Genomic DNA, 22,960 nt, shown 5'->3' with positions numbered 1-22,960 from the left:
CAAAAGTTAAAGGTAGTCAACCGTGGATAACAAAGGAAGTTAAGGACTGTATAATATTAAAAGAAAAAGGCCTATAAAATTGACAAATAGTAGCAAACCTGAGGATTTTAGAATACAGCAAAGGAGGACGAAGAAACTGATAAAGAAAGGGAGAACAGAATATGAATGTAAGCTAGCAAAAAGTATAAAAACAGACTGTAAAAGCTTCTATAGATACGTTAAAAGGAAACACTTGGCTAATACAAATGTGGGTCCATTACAGGCAGAGTCAGGAGAATTTATAATGGGGAATAGAGAAATGGCAGAGAAGCTAAATGATTGCTTTGTGTCTGTCTTCACTGAGGAAGATACAAGAAATCTCCCAGAATCAGAGATCCAAGTGATTAGGGGAATGAGGAATTGAAAGAAATTAGTGTTAGTAAGAAGGTTGCATTGGAGAAATTAATGGGGCTGAAGGTTGATAAGTCCCCAGGACCTGATATTCTACATCCCAAAGTGTTGAAAGAGGTAGCCATAGAGATAGTGGATGCATTGGTGATCATCTTCTGAAATTCTATAGATTCTGGAGAGGTTCCTGCAGATTGGAAGGTTGCAAATGTCACCCCATTAAGCGAGGGAGAGAGAAAACAGGGAATTACAGGCCTGTTAGCCTTACATCAATCGTTGGAAAAGTGCTAGAATCTATTCTGAAGGATGTGATAAATGAACACTTGGCTAATAATGATCTGATTGGACATGGTCAACATGGATTTATGAATGGGAAACCATGTTTGATGAACCTGTTGGAGTTTTTTGAGGATGTTACCAACAGAATTGATAAAGGGGAGTCGGTGGACGTGGTATACTTGGATTTTCAAAAGGCTTTTGATAAAGTCCCCCACAGGAGGTTAGTTAGCAAAGTTAAAGCACATGGGATGGAAGGCAATATACTGGCATGGATTAAGGATTGGTTAACAGGCATAAAACAGAGAGTAGGAATAAATGGGTCATTCTTGCGTTGGCAGGCTGTGACTAGTGGGGTACCACAGGGATCAGTGCTTGGGCCCCAGCTGTTCACAATATATATCAATGATTTAGATGTGGGGAGCAAACATAGCAGTTCCAAGTTCGCGGATGACACAAAACTAGGTGGCAATGTGTGTTGTGATGAAGATGCAAAGCAGCTTCAAGGGGATTTGGACAGACATTGCGAGTGGGCAAGAACATGGCAGATGGAATTATAATGTGGAAAAATGTGAGATTATCCACTTTGGTAGGAGGAACAGATGAGCAGAGTATTTCTTAAGGGGTAAGAGATTAGAAAGTGCAGATGTACAAAGGGACCTGGGTGTCCTTGTCAGTAAGTCACTGAAAGCTAATGTGCAGGTGCAGCATGCTAATGGTATGTTACCCTTTATCGCAAGAGGACTTGAGTACAGGAGTAGTGAAGTTTTTCTTCAATTGTATAGAACCTTGGTTAGACCGCACCTGGAGTATTGTGTGCAGTTTTAGTCCCCTTACCTTAAGGAGGATATTACTGCCATAGAGGGAGAGCAACGAAGGTTCACCAAACTTGTTCCCGGATGGCGGGACTGTCCTATGAAGAGACATGGGGGAAACGGGGCCTGTATTCTCTAGAGTTTCGAAGAATGAGAGGTGATCTCATGGAAACCTACAAAATACTTAAAAGGGATAGACAGGGTAGATGCAGCTAAGATGTTTCCCCTGGTTGGGGAGTCTAGAACCAGGGCACACAATTTCAAAATATGGGGGAAGCCATTTAGGACAGAGATGAGGAGAAATTTCTTTACTCAGAGGGTTGTGAATCTTTGGAATACCCCAGAGGGCTGTGGAAGCTCAGTCATTGAGTATGTTTAAAGCAGAGATTGACAGATTTCTAAATACAAATGACATAAGGGGACATGAGGATAGTGTGGGGAAAAAAGCATTGAAGTGGAAGATCAGCCATGATCATATTGAATGGCAGGGCAGGCTCGATGGGCTGAATGGCCTACTCCTGCTCCTATGTTCCTAACTATGTTGAAAATTCACTGAAGCATTGGCTTCCAGATTACAGAACTCAATGAATCCAGCTAACCTTCCACAGTTAAAACACAAGTTAAAATCCCTACAAGATATAATTTTGTAATATTTGAAACATAGATTCAAAGTTCCAAAAAAACAAAGCCATATTTAAATATTAACACATTTTGCTTACCACTTAGTTGAATCATTACCTCTCAATCTTAAAGCAGGAGATATCTCCTGTTACTGGAGTTTTTCAGCCTCACAACACCCATTGCTCCCCCATACCCTTTATTACCATGTTATACAGCTAGTTAAAGATACCCAGGGAGTAGACATTTTGTCCAGACCTTCCCTACAAGTGACAGGATAAATGGGGCGTGCTGCCCTCAGCAGCATCACTTGTTCATGATGTCATTGGAATGAAACTTCAAGATGTCATTCAAAAGAGGCATTCTCCACAAAATGTTTCCAAACAGCAGATCCAACTATGAAATATTGTAAAAAGGGGCAACAGAAAAACTGTAGCAATACAAAAATCTGCCTTTATAACTTAAGGCAGTTCAGTAGAGTGCACTTCACCTTTAACCAATCATATTTACCCATTGTGTGCGTTCACTGTTAACTGGTAGGGCCTAGGCTTGCTTGGAAATCAGCGGCGTGTTAATAATGCATGCCAAGATAGAGTGAATTGGAAGGACCTATTTCCATTATTATGGAGGTCAATAATCGGGGGCATAGATTTAAAGTAATTGGTGGAAGGATTGAGGAGTAACATTTTTACTCACTGCCTGAAAGTCAGAAACCCTCATCGCATTTAAAAAAGTGGGATAAGGCTAGATAGCTCTTTTTTTTGGCAGGCACATCACAATGGGTCAAATAGCCACCTTCTGTGTCGTAAGTTTTCTCTCATGCTGTTTAACTATGTGCAAATCGGGCAACCATGTTCATGAGATGAAGTGATGCACCATGTGTTGCAAATCTCCGTAACTTGCTGATCGATTCATGCAGCACCAATGTTTTCCTCACAAAAAATGGTATCACTCCCTTAGCCTCCCTTTTAATTAAGAATTTTCGCTATTTCCACATCAATTAGACATCAGACTCGCCACAGAAAGTTAGGGCTCAATCAACAGAGTAAGTACCCTCTTAACAACTTGATAATTCATAATACAAACCCAAACAATCTTGCTGACCAGAAATGTTTCCTTTCATTCTAGCATGTAATAAATTGCTAGAATTTTTTTTTTTAGAAACTCAATTTTTTTTTCTTACTTTTCTCTCTTTTAATCCAATCTTGCTTTTCCCTCCTTTTGTTTTCCGTACCGTACCTGATTTGACTCTAATACTGCTTTCTTTGCAATCATCCCTGCTTCTCTCTCATTGGTCAAGGAGATACACTGTTGGTCCAGTCATTCGTTAAGGTTCCAGATACCCCGCTGCCCTCACCAACCCGTCATCAGCTCGCACTTGACAGACAGCACGCGAGAGAGTGAGAGCATGCCAGACATACAGCGCGCGCCAGACCGATCTCGTATGTGCACACTGTTCGTTGCCTTTTCATTTTGAACAGCTTTTATAAAACTGGGGATTATCTTCCCCCTTGACTGTGAAATGGCCCCGATCTCTATCTGGTAAACGAGACCAAAACAATGCAACATGTGTAAAGTGAAAACTTTTGAGTACATCCCCAGGGTAATGTTGCTATTAATTAGTTTGCGGCTGGTCCTTCAGTGCCAACTGTTGATATTGTTGCATCTCCTTCTCCCAAACTAAAAACAAATCTTCTATAAAATACAACTGAAAAAATTATGGTGGTCTAAAGAGGTAGCTCAAGTATACATTGGGGAATGTGATGCCATGTTTATGCAGAATTCCAGTGCTTTTGTGGCGCATATGTCTGACACAACCAATAATTTGTATTTATAAAGCAACTTTAACATAGAAGACCACGCCAAGGAGCTTCACAGGGACATAATCAGAAAAAAACTTCAAATGCAATACAGCAATACCTACTGAGGTCTTGGATGCATGTAGAACTGCTCCATGCACACTGAATCAAAGATTCCACAATAGCCAGAACATACTTAAGAGCTTTGCACATTGTTTTGAAGTCAAAATGTATCATTTTATCCACCAACTTTTATATCTTTCCCAACAGGTGAGGAAAGTCCATAAAGGCCAGTGAATGCAAACAGTGAACACAATTTCCTCCAGTTAAGCATTCTCCCCACAAACTCCATATACCTGCCAATAATTCAATCCCCCTTCCAAACCATTGTCTCACCCTTATAAGAAATGTGGATTCTGTCATTCTTCTGGCCTTTTTATATCTTAATAAAAATATAAAATATATATAAAATAGAGAGAGAGAGAGAGAGAGAGAGAGAAAGAGAAAAAGAGGCATGTGTGTTTTGTGTAAGCTTTTGGTAAATGAAGAGTTAATTTTATATGTGTGCCTAACTGGAAAAAAATACTGCCTATACACAGTTTGAGTCAACCAGTTCCGAAGAAGGGCCACTGACCCGAAACGTTAACTCTGTTTCTCTTTCCACAGATGCTGCCAGACCGGCTGAGTGGTTCCAGCATTTATTGTTTTTATTTGAGTCAACCTTGATTACGTTGCGATGCGGACTAACAACAAACAGATAATGGGAAAGAACAGATATCAAAAACTATGTAACAAGTCGTGATCAAAATGCAACAGAAAAGCAGGATAAGTCTCGCCAGAAACGTATGATCTAATGGACCTCAAGGTTATAATATACTATTTGTGCACCAAGGACACATTGTACATTAATCACAATTATATGCACAAAACAAACAGAAGTACTGACAAATGAAATGGCAGGACCAATCGAAACAGTGATATGTTGAACCAATCAATCAGTGCACAGGAGGAGCCACTGGCTAGGAAGAATGAAAGGACAGACTTGGAGAGGTTCAGTGCACACATCTGAAAATGACAAAAGGGAAAGACGAAAGAGGAAGAGTCACAAGCCGTCTGTGCCACTATGGCCGGTGGAGAGTAAAGGCCATCTGGACTAAGATATCGGCTGCCTCGGATTTGTTAAGTATTGCTTTTTGCCTTAATAAATCATCCTGATACCACTACATCAGGTATCTCTTAGCTGGAATTCTTATTGCTGGTCCAAGAACAAACTAGATCTAAGGTTCTAAATCTTACCCCTTGAACCTGATTGGTCACAACTCCCAAGTTGAGCTTTTGATCCCAGATCCTCTCCAAAATAAAGATTTCCAGCTCTACAATGTCGACCACCTCTGTCTCTCCCTCTGTGGCAGCACTCTTGCCTCTGAGTCGAAAGGTGTGGGTTCAACTGCCATTTCAGATACTTAAGCAGAGAATCTAGGCTGCCACTCCAGTCCAGTACTGAGCAAGTGATGCAGTGCCAGAGGTGCCATCGTTTGGATGTTTTGCACTCTCAAGTGGATGTAAAAGGTCCCGTGGCACTACTCCAAAGAGAAGCAACAGGATCTCCCCAGTGTCCTGGCCAATAATTATCCCTTAACCAACATCACTAAAACTAATTATCTGTTCATTATCACATTGCTATTTATGGGACCTGGTGCACAAATTGGCTGGCATATCTCCTACAATACAACAGTAACTGCACTTCAAAAGAACTCTGCGGGCTGTAAAGCATTGGGATATCCTAAGGTCGTGAATGGTGCTCTATAAATGCAAGTCTTTCATTTTCATCCAAGCCTTTGTCACTTCTAGGTCCTGCGTGTACAGTGTTATCTTTTGGTTTTAAACAGTTTTCATAAACCCTAGGATTACTCTTCCCCTTGGCGGTGGTTTGGTCTCAATCTGTGTCTGGTATATAAGACAATTCTCAGGTTCTCCCAGCCAGCCTCCTTCCTCCACCTCCCATAAACTTGAGCTCATCTAAAACTCTGCTGCCTGAATCCTACCCTACACCAGTACCACTCAGGTATTACCACAAGTCTAGAAATGCCTCAAATTTAAAATTTTCAACTTTGTATTTAAATTCCTTTTTGACCCTGCCACTCCCCATTTGTTACCCACTTCAGCCCCAAAGTCTCCATGGCTCAAACTCTGTAATTTTTTGCACCATTTCCACCTCTGTCCCACTACAATGTATTGAATTCCCTGTCTAAACTCCTCTGCCTCCCTCTCCTCCTTTAAGACCCTCTTTAAAACCTAACACTTCAACAAATGTTTTGAGTCATCCATCCTAGTATCTCCTGCTTTGGCTCAAAGTCCATTTATTTCTGATTACCCCTGTTAAGTGCCTTGGAATGTTTTCCTGTATTAAAGGTGCAGTATAAATACAAGTTTCACCAGCACTATAATTGTCTGTACAACTAGCCGAAGTGGCTCAGCATGCTGCAACAGCTAGAAAACATTAGGTGCTAATGAGATGTACAGTATTTATCATACAAAGCAGTCAAAGTTGAACTTCTGAGGACCAGTGGGGACTATGAATCAAAAGGGCCTTATACCTCATTAAATAGGTCCTGAGAGACTGATGCTAAAATGCCAACCGTGCACAATTCTAACAATATATTGGATGGCACTGCCCTTCTTATAGGCCCACTGGAAAAACTCAGACCCATTCTTCAGCTCATACGCAGTGTCCCACTGTCATTACATCTTAATGTAAGAGGTCAATGACTTCTGCCTACGCCTACATCATACTAGTTGCAATGTGGCACAGGTGCACCGATGCATGGAACCACGTCAGCATGTTTAGCAGACCAGAAGAAAAGCCAGCAAGACAACTTGTGTCATCTTCTCAACACACTAAAAGCAGGGCTCAGTGACAAACTATTAGCTACAGCATTTGGGGAGTATGTATTTATTATTTGGGAATCAGAAATGGACTTAAAAACTCAATAAACTGGGACTCTAGGATAACAGTCCTGGTAAAATTACAATGCTCATACTATGTGATATTCATACAGATCCTGGCTCCAAAATATCAGGCAATCATTCTAAACAATATACAGCACAACATATAGCCACCTCAGCTCTGTGTTTCATGACTTGGCAGCCTTCACAACAGTAGCTTTAGGTCTGAAGAGAGCATGAGAGAAACTGGCACAAAGAATTTCTTGGGTGAAATGGAGCAGATAACAAAAAAACAAAAACTGGCATTGAAAGTGTTGTGACTTCAGAAAATACAGCTTCTTTTCCCCTAGGATACAATTAAAGTTATCTTTTTAAACCAGCACTAAATTGTCTTTGGCTGGCTTTGCACATTAAGAGGGTTAGGTGGGAGATTGACACTCAGCAGGTTGCAGCAATCACAATTCAGTACTGCCAACATCACCATGCCTTTAAATGAAAACATAAGAATCATTTTTAGAAAGTCACACTTAATCTGAAAATTTACATGAAACATTTTAGTGCTAAAACCCTGCCACAAGTAGCAAATAATTTGAAGCATTATTTTTAAATTAGTTAGGAATGCTAACCATCTGCTATTGAAACAACGGAGAAATACACACAGCTCTTAAGAACTTAATTTGCTATTAGTTACTTGTTAATAGTGACGTGCTAATCTAGCCAACTGCAGTTCGTAACTTTAGCTTGTATCTTAATTTAAAAAAGGACATTTTATCATTTAGTACATTTACAAAAAGAAATACCCTCAAATTGTCATGCTCAGTTAAGTGGCCTAGTCCAAGTGGTGCTCAACGATAACTGTATACTGGTAATGGACTGTGTGACAGAATAGAGCCTCAAATAATGGAGGACTGAATAAAAATATATGGAGGCAAAAGAAATAAGAAAGTGGTTCTAGTTGTGGTGCCTCCAAATCCCATTGGGGGGCAGTATCCATAAAGTTCCTGTATCTTCTCTACTGCCCAGCTGTCATTTGTTACTGTAGATGGTGAGGGATAACCCTGTAATTTCAAGAGGCCTAATAAGTACAATTAAGCAACATGATAGCAGGAAAAGCAACTTAATGATGTTCTCCAGACAAGGGTTTTTAAAAACATTATTAAAAAAGTCACTATGTGTGGTTGAAATAACAAAGAAGTGAATTATAGGGGCAATAGGCCTGTTAGCAATCCAGTAATTATAAAATTGCACCACGTATTACTCACAAATGCATGCCAACCATCTGCGTTTGTCACAAAGCACTCAGGAGCGTGACAGCATTTGTGGGCAAAATTCAGTATTCCTAACTCTACTAATAATATCCCTAGGTTTAGGCAGTAAAGAAATAGTACTGGAGAAATTAATAGGACTTAAAAGTCAACAAATCCCCTGGACATGATGGCCTGCATCCTAGAGTTTAAAAGAGGTACCGATGGAGATGGTGGATGCATTGGTTTTGATCTTCCAGAATCCCCAAGATGCTACAACAGTCTCCATGGTTTGGAAGATAGTAAATATAACTCCATTGTTCAAGAAATGAGGGAGAGGAAAAATAGGGAACTATATAGTTCAGTTAGCCTGACATCAGGAGGGGGGAAAATGCTCGAATCTGTTGTTAAGAATGTGGTAACGGAGTACTGAGAGAAACATAATATGATTAGGCAGAGCCAACATGGATTTATGAAAGGGAAATCATGTTGGCCAAATCTGTTAAGACTTTTTTAAAGTTGTAACTAGAAGGGTTAATAAGGGGGGGCATCAGTGGATGTAATGTAGTTGGATTTTCAAAAAACATTCAATAAGATGCCACACAAGAAGTTATTACACAAAAGGGGCGGCACAGTGGCGCAGTGGTTAGCACCGCAACCTCACAGCTCCAGCGACCCAGGTTCAATTCTGGGTAGTGCCTGTGTGGAGTTTGTAAGTTCTCCCTGTGTCTGCGTGCGTTTTCGCCGGGTGCTCCGGTTTCCTCCCACCACCAAAAGACTTGCAGGTTGATAGGTAAATTGGCCATTATAAATTGCCCCTAGTATAGGTAAATGGTAGGAGAATATAGGGACAGGTGGGGATTTGGTAGGAATATGGGATTAGTGTAGGATTAGTATAAATGGGTGGTTGATGGTCGGCACAGACTCGGTGGGCCGAAGGGCCTGTTTCAGTGCTGTATCTCTAAATAAATAAAAATAAACAAATTAGGGCTCATGGGAATAGCAATAATATATTAGTATGGATTGAGGATTGGTTAACAGACAGAAAACAGAGAGTAGGATTAAACAAGTCATTTTTGGGTCGTCAGGTTCTAACTAGTGGGGTACTGCAAGGAAAAATGCTTGGGCCTCAGCTATTTATAATCTATCTTAATGATGTAGATGAGGGGACCGAGTGTAATTTATTCAAGCTTGCTAACACTGCAAAGTTGGGCGGGAAAGTGAGCCACAAGGAGGACGCAAAAAGAGATATAGCTAGATTAAGTGAGCAGGCAAGAACGTGGCAGATGGAATATAATTTGGGCAGTGTGAAGATATCCCCCTTATGGAAGGAAAAATAGAAAAGCAGAGCATTTTTAGATGGTATTCAGAGGGATCTGGGTGTCCTACTACATGAATCACACAAAGTTAATCTGCAGGTACAGTAAGCAATTAGGAAAGAAAATGATATGTTAGCATTTATTACAATGGGATTTCAGTATAAGAATTGAAGAAGTCTTACTGCAATCATATAAAACATGGTGAGACCACACCTGAAGCGTTGTGCCCAACCTTTGGTCACCTTATCCAAGAAAGGATGCATTAGCTTTCGAGAAATTGCAACAAAGGTTCAGTAAACTGATTCCTGCTATATTTCCTGGAATTTAGAAGAGCGAGAGGTGATCTAATTGAAACATAAAATTCTTACAGGACTTGATAGGGCAGATGCTGCGAGGATGTTTCCCCAGTTGAGGAATCTAGAACTAGGGGTCAGTCTCAGAAAAAGGGGTCAGCCTTAGGACTGAGATGAGCTGAAAATTCTTCACTCAAAGAATTGTGGATCTTAGAAATTCTCTACCCAGAGGACTGAGGATGCTCAGGTGTTGAATATATTCAAGACAGAGATTGATAAATTTTGGGGTACAACAGGAATTAAGGGATATGGGGATAGAGCAGGAAGATGGAGCTGAGATAGATGATCAGTCATAATCATATTGAATGGTGGAGCAGGCTCGAAGGGTCAAGTGGCCGACTCCAGCTCCTATTTCTTAGATTATTAACTTATGGGGCTGCCCTTATCATCCATACCCAGAAAAATTCACCAGAGACCAGAAAAATGCGAGGGGTTTATGGAAAAGGCCACTTCTAATAGGATTTGCCATTATCTCTCCCCTCCACAACACTCATTCCCTAGTTCCATTGCCATTGAAGTCATTCATCCACTGCATTTGGGTTGCCAACCCCACCACCCCACACACCCCCACTTCCAGACTGTCCGGAAGTCTCTGCAGATCTATCAAAGATCTCCTCAGGAAAGCTGCTGCTGGCAACGAAAGGAGTAAAATACTTTTTAAGCATGGTTCACACCTGCCCTTCTCCTCCATAACCCTAAGCCTCTTACTCATCCCTAATATCCATCGCTCCATTATTGGCAGCTGGCCCTAAGTTTGAATGAAGGGTACCAGCTTGTGCTGAGGTTCCGGAGCTAAAGATGTCAAGTTAAATTAAGGAACAAGAGGGAGGAAAGGTTGGGGGAAAAGTGACCAAGGAGAGGAGCGAGAGAGGAAACATTATTCTTATTCATTCTTGAGATGTGGGAATCATTGATTCAGCCAGACGTAACTGTCCATCCCGAGTTGCCCTGAGAAGGTATTGGCGCGCCTTCTTCTTGAATGCATGCATTTTAATTTTTTGCATTTATCAGTTGATACAAATGCTCAAAATCAACCAGCATTCCCTAATTTCAAAGTAAAAATACCTACAATTTTCCAGGGAAACCAACCCTAGAAATATGCAATCAGTTGAAGTATTGGGGGTAATGGGTGCCACATGTGAACAGTCCATTCATAATTCCCAATTTTCTGCTTATAACACTGACTGGAATAATTACACAGTAAGATGGGGCTTAGGTCCTCTATTTGTTAAGTCATTTTTAATTTTTTTGAAGAAATATCAACAAAAACTTTGTCTCCTGTAACAGTTTACTTGCAGCTAAGAAAAATTAACTTCCAGTGGCAAATAGAGTAATGTTCAATAAAGTTCAGCACAAGTTCCTTTTGGGTAGAAAGGAATGTAACAACCATGTAAATTTAAAAGCACTGGAAAATACAGCAAATGAAGTAGCAACACTCAAACTTGTCTCACGCAGCATGTCACCTGACCCCTCCCGCTAGAAAATACCTTTTGTCTTTTCCACATATGGATTACTTTGCACGCATTCATGCATTTTTTTTCTTTCAAAATAAGTTACTTATACCTGCACATTAGCTTATTATTTCCACATATTGCTCTAAAAGGGGTTAAAGAAGTTAAATTATGAGCATAGATTGCAAAGACTAGGCTTGTATTCCCTTCAGTATAGAAGATTAAGAGGTGATCGAACTGAGGTGTTTAAAATGAATAAAGAAGTTATATTAAAGGTAGATAGAAACTATTTCCTCTGCTGGGGAGCCCTGAACAAGGGGACATAACCTTAAAATTAGAGCTAGGCCATTCAGGGGTGTTGTCAGAAAGCACTTCTTCAACACAAAAGGTGGAAATCTGGAAAACTCTCGCAAAAAAAAGCTGTTGAGGCCAGGTCAATTGAGAATTTCAAAACTAGATTGATAATACCTTTGCCAAAAAAAAAATCTAAGGCTATGGAACTAAGGTGGGTAGATGGAGTTAAGATACAGATCAGCCATGATTTAACTGAATGGTAGAACAGGCTCAGGTAACTGAATGACCTCTGCCTGTTTCTATGTTCCTACTATTTCCACCATTACAGGATGCTGGGTCCCTCTCAAGCTGTCAGCTTCTGGGGGGCAGATTCAGATATTTGAAAGCTGGTCAGCTTTTTCCCATTTGACAAGTGTACACATATGATGCTTTATCCACCGGCATACAAATGGTCATAGGATAAAATAAACTCATTAAATCACAATGGTTGGTGAGGGGAATGGAAAGTAATGCATTTTTTATTGACCTTTTGCAATCTGTGCAAGCATCAACCTTCTGAGGATGGTAAATTGTATTTTAATACTAGAAACAGAAGATTATAATTTTTCTTTTCAATATATTTCAACTCAAGTTGGGCTACAAGTACAGTACAGTACTGCTATCAACCCACAAAAATGAAACCACTAGTCTAAACCAACTAGTCCACACTGCATTTACAACAATCCCCACCCCCTTGCAAAACTAAAAATAAACACCATGCTCAGATGCTGCCACGACACTATTCCTGGTAAAACCCAGAGCAAGTAGACGTGCTAACAGCAGCCAGAAGACATTACTGAGAGGGACAATGGATTTTTAAATGCTGACATTTCTTCAGAAACTGAAGAAAAATCTCACGAACAACTTCCAATACACAGCTCTGAATAGTTTCTCTCTCCAGAAGAGATCGTACTAGCCTGGCTTGAGGCATCCAGCATGGCATAAATCCATTGTCATTGATTCCATCACTTTACGGTGAAATCTATAATTTCTAACACAAAGTCACCTTGGTCACAAGTCCTAATTTATGATATACTACATTGTAGCATTTCACATTTTACACATTTAAAGATACAGCACTGAAACAGGCCCTTCGGCCCAACGTGTCTATGCCGACCAACAACCACCCATTTATACTAATCCTACATTAATCCCATATTCCCTACCACATCCCCACCATTCTCCTACCACCTACCTACACTAGGGGCAATTTACAATGGCCAATTTACCTATCAACCTGCAAGTCTTTGGCTGTGGGAGGAAACCGGAGCACCCGGCGGAAACCCACAGGGAGAACCTGCAAACTCCGCACAGGCAGTATGCAGAACTGAACCCGGGTCACTGGAGCTGTGAGGCCGCGGTGCTAACCACTGCGCCACTGTGCCGCAGAAATGGCAAACGGCTGCTGCCTCCTTTCCCCACCCCAAACCCCTCAACTCATGATCATCAGATGTTGCCTTGGAATGGTGAGGTTTTCTTGTACTTTTTTTTTTCTCTATGGTGCTAGAATAGTTGAGTCTGGAGGTTACCCAAGTATAGATGAGTGTGTTTATAGAAAGTTAAGCGCTCTAAGTGATCCATTTGCAGTACTATCAAACACCACTGGCTCACTTGGACAGAGAACCTCCTCATCTCACCTTGCTCAAGATGCAGTTTCCATGATGCAATAACCCACCTTTAATTTGAAGATTTTTTTATGGCCACATGGTGTGATGTGGGTGATTCCCACGGTTCAACTCCCCTCCTGACAGCAGCAAGTGTATTTGTACTAAGAGTTTAGCCCCTTGGTATTTTATTGTTCAAAAATCGACTGACTGTTTTTAAAAAGCCTGCAAGAAAACCTAAGTCAATTATTTAATGATCAATATGCCTTAGCTGAAATTATCGCAACCTCATTCACTCATGCATTCACTTACGCGCACGCATACATGCACGAACACACAGAAAAGAACAGAGAAGGGAAAAAGATAGGTAGGTTTTAGTGGGGGAGAAGGGTTATGAAAAACCTGTCAGAAACATAGAAAATAGGAGCCATTCGGCCCTTCGAGCCTGCTCCGCCATTCATTATGATCATTGCTGATTATCCAACTCAGTAACCTGTTCCCGCTTTCACCCCATACCCTTTGATCCCATTTGACCCAAGAGCAATATCTAACTCCTTCTTGAAAACATCCAATGTTTTGGCCTCAACTGCTTTCTGTGGTAGCGAATTCGACAGGCTCACCACTCTCTGGGTGAAGAAATTTCTCCTCATCAGTCCTGAAAGGTTTACCCCATATCGTTAGACTATAACCCCTGGTTCTGGACTCCCCCCACCATCGGGAACATCCTTCCTGCATCTACCCTGTCAAGTCCTGTTCGAATTTTATAGGTTTCTATGAGATCCCCCTCACTCTTCTGAACTCTAGCGAATATAATCCTAACCCACTCAATCTTTCCTCATACGTCAGTCCCACCATCCCAGGAATCAGTCTGGTAAACCTTCACTGCACTCCCTCTATAGCCTTCCTCAGATAAAGAGACCAAAACTGCACACAATATTCCAGGTGTGGCCTCACCAAGGCCCTGTATAATTGCAGCAAGGCAACCCTCCCCCTGTACTCGAATCCTCTCACTATGAAGGCCAACATACCATTTGCCTTTTTTACCGCCTGTTGCACCTGCATGCTTACCTTCAACAACTGGTGTACGAGAACACCCAGGTCTCGCTTCATATTCCCCTCTCCCAGTTTATAGCCATTCAGATAATAATCTGCCTTCCTGTTTTTTCTACCAAAGTGGATCACCTCACATTTATCCACATTATACTGCATCTGCCATGCATTTTCCCACTCACTCAACTTGTCCAAATCACCCTGAAGCCTCTCTGCATTCTCCTCACAACTCACCCTCCCTCACACCCAGTTTTGCGTCAAAGAACAAAGAAAAGTACAGCACAGGAACAGGCCATTTGGCCCTCCAAGCCTGCGCCGATCATGATGCCTGTCTAAACTAAAACCTTCGGCACTTCCGGGGTCCGTATCCCTCTATTCCCATCCTATTCATGGAGTTGTCAAGATGCCTCTTAAACATCGCATTCGTACCTGCTTCCACCACCTCCCCCGGCAGCAAGTTCCAGGCACTCACCACCCTCTGTGTAAAAATCCTGCCTCGCACATCCCCTCTAAACTTTGCCCCTCTCACCTTAATCCTATGTCCCCTAGTAACTGACTCTTCCACCCTGGGAAAAAGCTTCTGACTATCCACTCTGTCCATGCCACTCATAACTTTGTAAACTTCTTTCATGTCACCCCTCCACCTCCGTCGTTCCAGTGAAAACAATCAGAGTTTATCCAACCTCTCCTCATAGCTAATACCCTCCAGACCAGGCAACATCCTGGTAAACCTCTTCTGTACCCTCTCCAAAGCCTCCACATCCTTCTGGTAGTGTGGCGACCAGAATCGTACACAGTATTCCAAGAGTGGCCTAACTAGGGTTCTGTACAGCTGCAGCATAACTTGACAATTTTTATACTCTATGCCCCGACCGATGAAGGCAAGCATGCCGTAAGCCTTCTTGACTACCTTATCCACCTGCGTTGCCACTTTCGGTGACCTGTGGACCTGTACACCCAGATCTCTCTGCCTGTCAATACTCCTAAGGGTTCTGCCATTTACTGTATACTTCCCACCTGTATTCGATCTTCCAAAATGCATTACCTCACATTTGTCCGGATTAAACTCCATCTGCCATTTCTCCACCCAAGTCTCCAACCGATCTATATCCTGCTGTATCCTCTGACAATCCTCATCACTATCCGCAACGCCACCAACCTTTGTGTCGTCCCCAAACTTACTAATCAGACCAGCTACATTTTCCTCCAAATCATTTATATATACTACAAACGGCAAAGGTCCCAGCACTGATCCCTGCAGAACACCACTAGTCACAGCCCTCCATTCAGAGAAGCACCCTTCCACTGCTACCCTCTGTCTTCTGTGACAGAGCCAGTTCTGTATCCATCTTGCCAGCTCACCACTGATCCCGTGTGACTTCACCTTTTGTACCAGTCTGCCATGAGGGACCCTGTCAAAGGCTTTACTGAAGTCCATGTAGACAACATCCACTGCCCTTCCTTCATCAATCATCTTCGTCACTTCCTCAAAAAACGTAATCAAGTTAGTGAGTCACGACCTCCCCTTCACAAAATCATGCTGCCTCTCGCTAATAAGTCCATTTGTTTCCAAATGGGAGTAAATCCTGTCCCAAAGAATCCTCTTCAATAATTTCCCTACCACTGACGTAAGGCTCACGGGCGTGTAATTTCCTGGATTATCCTTGCTACCCTTCTTAAACAAAGAAACAACATTGGCTATTCTCCAGTCCTCTGGGACCTCACCTGTAGCCAATGAGGATGCAAAGATTTCTGCCAAGGCCCCAGCAATTTCCTCCCTTGCCTCCCTCAGTATTCTGGGGTAGATCCCATCAGGCCCTGGGGACTGATGTCATCTGCAAATTTGGAGATATTACATTTAGTTCCCTCATCTAAATCATTAATATATATTGTGAATAGCTGGGGTCCTAGCACTGATCCCTGCAGTACTCCACTAGTCATTGCCTGACATTTGGAAAAAGTCCCTACCAACCAATTTTCTATCCATCGCAATACACTACCCCCAATCCCATGTGCTTTAATTTTCCATGCTAATCTCTTATGTGGGACTTTGTCGAAAGCCTTCTGAAAGTCCAAATAAACCACATCCACTGGCTCCCCCTCATCAACTCTACTAGTTACACTCTCGAAAAATTCAAGCAGATTTGTCTTGCATGATTTCCCTTTCGTAAATCCATGCAGACTCTGCCCGAGTCTACCACTGTTCTCTAAGTGCTCTGCTATAAAATCTTTGAAAATGGACTCCAGAATTTTCCCCACTACAGAAGTCAGGCTGACTGGTCTATAATTCCCTGTTTTCTCTCTACCTCCCTTTTTAAATAGTGGGGCTAAATTAGCTACCCTCCAATCTGTAGGAACTGTTCCAGAGTCTATAGAATCTTGGAAGATGACCACCAATGCATCCACTATTTCTCGGGCCACTTCCTTAAGTATTCTGGGATGCATACCATCAGGCCTTGGGGATTTATCGGCCTTCAATCTCAATTTCCCCAACGCCATTTCTCTACCAATACCGATTTCCTTCAGTTCCTCTCTCTCACTAAGCCCCGTGTTCCCCAAGATTTCTGGTATGATATTTGTGTCCTCCTTTGTGAAGACAGAACCAAAGTATGCATTTAGTTGGTCAGCCATTTCTTTATTCCCCATAATAAATTCCCCTGTTTCTGACTGTAAGGGACATTTCTCTTCACAATCTTTTTCTCTTCACATAGTTATAGAAACTTTAAGAGTCAGTTTTTATGTTCCCCGCAAGCTTGCTCTCATACTTTATTTTCCCCTTCTTAATCAATCTGTGCTGGGCGGCACAGTGGTTAGCACCGCAGCCTCACAGCTCCAGCGACCCGGGTTCAATTCCGGGCACTGCCTGTGCGGAGTTTGCAAGTTCTCCCTGTGTCTGCGTGGGTTTCCGCCGGGTGCTCCGGTTTCCTCTGACCTCCAAAGACTTGCAGGTTGATCGGTAAATTGGCCATTGAAAATTGCCCCTCGTGTAGGTAGGTGGTAGGAGAATGGTGGAGATGTGGTAGAGAATATGGGATTAATGTCGGAATAGTCTCAATGGGTGGTTGTTGGTCGGCACAGACTCGGTGGCCCGAAGGGCCTGTTTCAGTGCTGTATCTCTAAATAAATAAATAAAATCCCTTGGTCCTCCTTTGCTGAATTCTAAACTGCTCCCAATCCTCAGGTCTGTTTTTTTTCTGGCGAAATTATATACCTCTTCCTTGGATCTAATGCTATCTCTAATTTCCCTTGTAAGCCATGGATTGGCTACCTTTCCCATTTAACTTTTGCGCCAGACAAGGTTAAGCAATTGTTGCAGCTCATCCATGCACTCTTTAAATGTTTGCCATTGCCTATCCACCGTCATCCCTTGAAGTGATGTTTCCCAAGCAGTCATAGCCAACTTGCGTCTCATACCTTCGTAGTTTCCTTTCCTAAGATTCAGGACCCTTGTCTCAGAAACAACTATGTCACTCTCCATCTTGATGAAGAATTCTATCATATTATGGCCGCTCATCCCCAAGGGGTCTCGCACCACTAGATTGTCAATTATTCCTCTCTCATTACACAATACCCAGTCTAGGATGGCCTGTTGTCTCGTTGGTTCTTCAACATATTGGTCCAGAAAACCATCCCACATACACTCCAAGAATTCCTCCTCTCCAGTATTGTGACTAATTTGATTGGCCTAATCTATATGCAGATTAAATTCACCCAGAATTACAGATGTTCCTTTATCGCATGCATCTCTAATTTCCTGTTGGATGCCATTCCCAACATCACCACTACAGTTTGGGGATCTATATACAACCCCCACTAATATTTTTTGCCCCTTCGTGTTTCTCAGCTCTACCCATACAGATTCCACATCATCAGAGCTAATATCTTTCCTCACTAATGGGTTAATTTCCTCTTTAACCAGCAATGCAACTCCACCGCCTTTTGCTTTTTGTCTGTACTTCCTAAATACTGAATATCCCTGGATGTTCATTTCCCATCCCTGGTCACCTTGCAGCCATGTCTCCGTAATCCCGACTATATCATACCCGTTTCCATCCATTTGCGCGATTAATTCATCCACTTTATTGCGAATGCTCCGCGCGTTAAGGCACAAAGCCTTAAGGCTTGTCTTTTTAACATTACTTGTCCCCTTCCCACTATTTCTCACTGTGGCCCTGTTTGATTCTGACCCTTGATTTCTCTGCCCATCACTTTTCTTATTCCCCTTACTGTCTTTTGTTCTCATCATTGAACCCCCCTCCTCTGACTCCTTGCAAAGTTTCCCATTTCCCTGCCATTTTAGTTTAAACCCTCCCCAGCCACTCTAGCAAATACTTCCCCTAGAACATCAGTCCTGGTCCTGTCCAGGTGTAACCCGTCCAGTTTTTACTGGTCCCACCTCCCCCAGAACTGGTCCCAATGCCCCAGGAATCTAAAACCCTCCCCCTCACACCATCTCTTCAGCCACATATTCATCCGATATATCCTGCTATTTTTACTCTGACTAGCACGTGGCACTGGTAGTAATCCTGAGATCACAACCTTTGAGGTCCTACTTTTCAACTTACTTCCAAGCTCCCTATATTCTGCTTTTCGGACCTCATCCTTTTTTTTTTAACCTATGTCATTTGTACCAATGTGTACCATGACCACTGGCTGTTCACCCTCCCCCTTCAGAATGTCCTGTAAGCGCTCTGAGACATCCTTGACCCTAGCACCAGGGAGGCAACATACCATCTTGGAGTCTCTTTTGCCGCCACAGAAACGCCTATGTATTCCCCTTACAATTGAATCCCCTATAACTATTTCATTTCCACACTTTTTACTCCCCCCCCTGTGCAGCAGAGCCAACTGTGGTGCAACGAATTGGGCTGTTGCTACTTTCCCCGAGAGGCCATTCCCCCCAACAGTATCCAAAACACTATATCTGTTTTGCAGGGGAATAGCCACAGGTGATTCCTGAACTGCCTACCTAGTCCTCTTGCTCTGCCTGGTGGTTACCCATTCCCTTCCTGCCAGTGGAGTCTGAGCCTGCAGTGTGACCCCCTCTCCATAGGTGCTATCCATGATACTCTCCGCCTCGTGGATGCTCCACAGTGTCCCCAGCTGCCGCTCCAGCTCCGAAACCCGGGCTTCCAGGAGCTGCAGCTGGAGACACTTCCTGCACACATGCTGGTCCCGGGCACTAGAAATGTTTCCGGCTTCCAACATGGAGCACAAGGAGCACACCACGGCTTTGAGCTCTCCTGCCAGGACTTAACCCTATAAATTAACCTTTTGGAAGATCTTAATGTCAAATAATATCAATTACTCTAGGGCCCTTCTTCCCTGGTCCTTGTTACTACAGAACTCCCTAAAAAACACTTCTTACAATAGATGAAATAAACTGTAAACTTTTCTTACCTTAGATACTTACCCAGCTATTTAGAGCTATTCCGTAAGAGCAGTGGTTCAACCAACAAATCACCTTGCAGCTTTCCTGCGATGTCACTGTTGGCTTTCTTTTCTTTTTTTTCAAAACTCCGGCGCGCTGGAAGAGGTCCGACTGCTCTCTGCTCCTGAAGGTAAGTGAAGGCCCCGAGCCTCGCGCTGGATTTATCCACTCCCGGTTCTGGTTGCTTCCACACAGGTCCGACTGCTCTCTGCTCCTGAATTCCCTTAAGACTCAAGTTCTAGATAGCTGCAGGCTGAGATGATTGTAGATTTCTCTCTTGACTCAAAGTTCTGTTGAAGAAGTTCTGTTCCAGCTCTCTCTCCTGTATAATGTAGATGTCGGGGAGTGACAGTCGGAATCATTCTGAGCTTACCCATGCAGGGGATAGACTCATTGCTGGGCAATAACTTGGCAGGAAGCACAGTATTGTACCCAGAGGGTACAGAGCAGTCCCAGGAGACTGGAGAAACTGGGGGGAGTAAACAAAACTCTGTAAAACTGCAGAGGGCTGATGAGGTCCCAAACATCCCACAGGGGCAGACAGAGCAAGAAGAATTTAAAAGGGCGCAGATAGAGCCAAAAAGATTTAAAGAAGCTACGACAAAAGCTGAAAAAACTGAAAGAAAAGCAATCGCGATAATGAGATGCCTCACCTTGTTGAAGCGCCACAGGGGAATGCAGTGGAAGCTGGAAAACCACCTGTGAGCAGTAGTGGCCCAGATTAGGGAAACACCTATCTCTGAAGTAAAAGGAAAAGTGATGGTAACTTACCCTAAAGTGAATCACACTCGTGAAAATCACAAGAAAACTAAGTGAGGTCAGCATGGATCTACCCGCTGAAGAATCATACACTCAGGCACTCAGGTTCCAAATCCAAAACTAATCAAACCCAACAATTTCGAGTCAGAACAAGGGGCCGGATAAAATCCCAGATGCCTCGCAGGGCTAAAAAAAAAAAATCACCCACTATCACCCTAGAAATAAGAAATATCAATGTGCCACAGCCTGAATGGTTAATGCCATGTATATGGTGGAAAAAGTAATCAAGGGGTTGAAGCTTGTACAAGCAGAGAACCTTGCCACAAGCAGTAACAGAAATTTGCATACTACAAGCTTCAACAACCACATGGTCCTGGAGATTAACATTCTTAAAGCAGTATAAACTGGTGTGAGAAACAACAACCCTATTTGACAACAAGTAACCAAATGAAATGCAATTTTTGATGATACTTCATCCAAAGGAAGGATGATGAAAATGTAGGCCAGAAGCCTGAGGAGTGAATGAAATCAATGTGAAAAGAAGTGTGACCCTGAACTATCTTACTGTATTTCCCTCTTTCTAAACCCAAAAACAACATAAAAATGAAATCCAAGGAATTTCATTTTTTCTCTTTTTGGGGAGGTGTCACGCACATTGGAAGTGCAATGATACAACATTCACGGATTACCTGTGAAGAGCTATGAGAAAATGAACTTCGTCTTTAAAAAATGAACCTTTATTTTAAAAAGTGAAAAATGGTCCAAAACGGCCACTGGAGAAAAAAGGGGTTAGCTTTTTGTGTATTAACAATATTCCAAAATTGAATGTCTTCTTCTAAGACAAAGGAGGTGTGAAGTAGCCACGTCCTGGGTCATTATGCGATCACCATGGGAGAGAAACCAGAATGTCTCCTAACAGGAGGTGAGAGGTAACACTGTTTTACCTTAAAACAAAGACAGCCAGAAATGGGGGTGGGAGGTAGTGCGGAAGAATGAAAGAGCGAGAGCATGAGACTGACCCAGAAGGTGTGCCAGAAAGCACATGGCCTGCTCAAAAAATCTGACATCTACATTTATACAGCAGAGAGAGCTGGAAGTGACCCGCCATCTTCAATAGAACCTATAAGAAACCCGATGTCTGTTTTATTGAAAAATAAATCAAGGAGCTAAACTCTCAATATAAATACACTTGCTGTAGTCAGGTGGGGAGTTGAACAGTAGGAACCACCCATGTCACACGATGTGGCCATAACAAATTGGGGCTGGAAGCTGGGGTCTGAACTGCCAGATAAATAAGAGATTTGGAAAACGGGAGCAAAATTGACCTCTACAACTGTAGAAAAATAAGCAGGTTTTCTTGTACTCTTTTTCTCTATGGTGCTAGAAACAAAAAAAGATATTGAGACATTTAATGCTAAGGAGTATGTAGTGAAGGGAGAAATATCCCATGATAAGTTAAACAAATTAAGTGTTGAAGATTTTAAAAGCTCAGCTACAGAGAAGGGAATCACTTTCAGACAAAAAGCCAAGAAACCTGAACTGGTGAAAAGTCTATCCAACCATTTTAAACTTACCCCTGAAACAGAAGAAAGCCAAGAATCAGAGTCTGAAAGAATTATTCTAGCTAGAATCCAGTTACAATTGAAAAGGGAAGAGCTGCAGCTTCAAAAGGAAAAGGAAGAAAGGGAGTTTCAGTTGAAAGGGAAGAGATATAGTTTCAAAAGGAAAAGGTAGAAACAGAGTTTCAAAAGGAAAAAGAGGAAAGAGAGATGCAAAGAGAAGAAGCAAGAAGGTTTGAGTTACAGAGACTGCAAATCCAAAATGAAAATGCTGCTAGTCACTCAAAGCATATCTCCAAGTCAGAGCAAAACTTTGATGTGCTAAGGCACTCAAGACTAGCGCTAAAATTTAATGAGGAGGTTGAGTCATATTTTATCTCATTTGAGAAAATAGCCACTAGACTAAAATGGCTGAAAGAATTTTGGACTCTCCTCTTACAGGGCAAGGTTGTGGGTAGGGCTTGTGAAGCTTTTTCTCTGTTATCAGGAGAAAGTTCCTCTGATTACAAACAAACTAAAACTGCATTTCTAAAGGTATATGTGCTGATACCAGAAGCATATAGACAGTGATTCCGACACACCTGGAAATGATACACACAGACTTATTTTGAATTCGAAAGAGCCAAACATAGAGCTTTTGATTACTGGATACAGTTTCTCAAGCTGGAACTCTCATATGAAAATTTTAAAGACAAAGTTCGTTTTTTCATGGTTCTTCAGAGGTAGCCTGTGAATTTTGTCTCATCGCACTTCTGATATGGGTGACAATTTGCTTAACAGTCAAAATAAAGTCATGATTACAGTGACCCCATGAAGGATTCATGATATCACTGCACTGCAGCATTTGGCAGAGTGAACAAACATTTTGCAAAACATAGTCTTGAAGACAATTCCAATTGCCTTCCTAAGCTGAAACTTCAGGTCTCTGTGTTTAAGTTACTCCCCATTAATTCTCTGCAGTCTGCATTTGAAGAGTTCAGGTGGTCATTTTCAAAGATAAAAATTAAATCTTCCAG

The 22,960-nt window shown here is 42.2% G+C and overlaps 1 protein-coding gene across 6 annotated transcripts in view; it reads right to left on the bottom strand.

Moving 5' to 3' along the window:
* Positions 1-22,960, bottom strand: part of LOC137376336 (unconventional myosin-VI-like) — a 344,835-nt gene that overhangs the window by 130,224 nt on the left and 191,651 nt on the right. The window lies entirely within an intron of this gene.

Source organism: Heterodontus francisci, chromosome 13, assembly GCF_036365525.1.
Source record: "Heterodontus francisci isolate sHetFra1 chromosome 13, sHetFra1.hap1, whole genome shotgun sequence".
Taxonomy (NCBI): domain Eukaryota; kingdom Metazoa; phylum Chordata; class Chondrichthyes; order Heterodontiformes; family Heterodontidae; genus Heterodontus; species Heterodontus francisci.
This window is presented reverse-complemented; position numbering and strand designations above follow the sequence as displayed.